The sequence below is a fragment of the Nannospalax galili genome, unplaced genomic scaffold, assembly GCF_000622305.1.
Source record: "Nannospalax galili isolate Female #2095 unplaced genomic scaffold, S.galili_v1.0 scaffold763, whole genome shotgun sequence".
In the NCBI taxonomy this organism is placed as follows: domain Eukaryota; kingdom Metazoa; phylum Chordata; class Mammalia; order Rodentia; family Spalacidae; genus Nannospalax; species Nannospalax galili.
This window is the reverse complement of record NW_008349451.1, coordinates 746,198-748,130: the sequence shown is the minus strand read 5'-3', so window position 1 is coordinate 748,130 and position 1,933 is coordinate 746,198. Positions and strand designations below refer to the sequence as shown.

Sequence of the window (1,933 nt, the reverse complement as noted above, 5' to 3'; positions counted from 1 at the left end):
CACTGCCAGGCTTTCTCACAGGAAGCAGGGGTGTATTCCATGCTGATTGGCGCTATTCCCTTCCTAGCCTCTTCTGGCATAGGGTACTGCCAGACCCAAATGGGCAGGGCCGTGGCTTTGAGTTGGACCACAACCAGGGGCAGGTGCTTAGCGAGGCCGACTCCCCTGGTTTCGGCCCAGGCTGAAGGGAACTCCTGCAACCAGGAGCTCATGTCTCCCTGGCCCCCCTTTTCTAGAGCCGCCGGGAATAGGCGATATTCATCAGCCAGAGATAAAGACAACACATGTACTGGCTGCAGGGGCTGTCCTTCTGAGTCCATGACTTTTATCCCTTTAGGCTCAAAATGGATACATGCCCCAATCTTGGTAAGTCTCTACCCAACAAAGGTGCGGGACTCTTGGGCACAACCAGGAAGGAGTGGGAAACATGATGCCTTCCCAAGTCCACTTTCCTGTTGGTGATCCAGGCGCACCTCTTAGTTCCTGTAGCCCCTTGGACTATGCTTGTGCGTCCTGGATTTAGAGGACCATGAGCTTGATTGAGAACTGAATATTGTGCCCCAATATCTACCATGAACCCAATGGGAGTTCCCTCCACACACAGTTACCCAAGACTCGGGGAGGGGTGCCAAGCCCCGTCCCCGTCAGTTTCCTTCTCCCAGGTGGAGGGTCCTGATAGGGCTCCCTCCTCCTTGTCTTCCTCTTCTTTGTGGGCACTCTCTCTTCCAATGCCCATATCTTTTGCACAGGGCACACTGTTCCCACCCTCGTTTAGATGGGCAGGGTCCTGCTCTCCGAGGAAGCTCAGGGCTCCCTTTTACTCCAGCCAAGAATATTCTGGCCATCTCCTCCCTCTGCTTCTTGTTCTCTTTTCTTTGAAATTCTCTGTCCTCTTTCCTATTTTTATCCTGCATCTCCTGTTCCTCCTTCCTTAGCCTCTCCTCCCTGTCCTCCGGAGACTCCCTAGCATTAAAGACCTTCTTTGCCTCTTGCAGCATCTCTCTAATAGAAATCTCTCCCAGATCGTCCTGCTTATGGAGTTTTCTCCTGATATCAGAGGCTGCCTGGTTAATAAAAGAGAGGACTACAGCTGACCTGTGTTCCTCTGCCTCTGGGTTTATAGGGGTGTATTGCCTATAGGCATCAAATAGCCTTTCCAGATACGCAGCTGGGCTTTCGGTTTCTCCCTGAACAACTGTTTTCACCTTAGCCAGGTTAGTGGGCCATCTTGCAGCCACCTGGAGACTAATCATCAGCGTCTGACGGTAGACCTGGAGGCGCTCCCTACCTTCTGCCGTCCCAAAATCCCAATTTGGGCGTGTGAGGGGGAACGCTTCATCGATGGCAGGCTGAAGGGTAGTGGGCCTCCCATTTTCTCCGAGGACGTTCTTCCTGGCTTCATTCAGGATGCATTCTCGCTCTTCTGTTGTGAAGAGGGTGCAAAGTAGCTGCTGGCAGTCATCCCACGTGGGACAATGGGTGTACATAACGGATTCTACCAAACCTATTGGACACTTAGGGCCTTCAGAAAAGGGAGGATTTTGGGTCCTCCAATTGTAGAGACCAGAAAAGGGAGGATTTTGGGTTCTCCAATTGTAGAGATCGCTAGAGGAAAATGGCCAGTACTGATACTGCTGAACTCCATCTGGGCCGCCGACCGTTCAGACCAGCAGAACTGGTACAGCTACTCCTGTGGTGGAGGATGGAGCTTCCCCCACTCGGTCCCTGTTTCCTCGAGACCTTAACTGCATCCCTCCCACCTCCCCAGGTCATCTATCCTCTCCTATAGAGGAGTCTGGGGAGGGGGCAACCACTGGATTTCCATGGGGACCCCCGGCTCCATCCCCCCCTCCATAGGCCGCCTCGGCTTTTCCTCCTCGTGGAGCCGCATAAGGTGGTGGCTGTTCAACAGGCAAAGGGGGGTAGAGGGAGG

At 53.5% G+C, this 1,933-nt stretch overlaps 1 protein-coding gene across 1 annotated transcript in view; it reads right to left on the bottom strand.

The window, feature by feature from the left end:
* The window catches only part of Scd5 (stearoyl-CoA desaturase 5), a 202,228-nt gene that overhangs the window by 92,307 nt on the left and 107,988 nt on the right, over nucleotides 1-1,933 (bottom strand). The window lies entirely within an intron of this gene.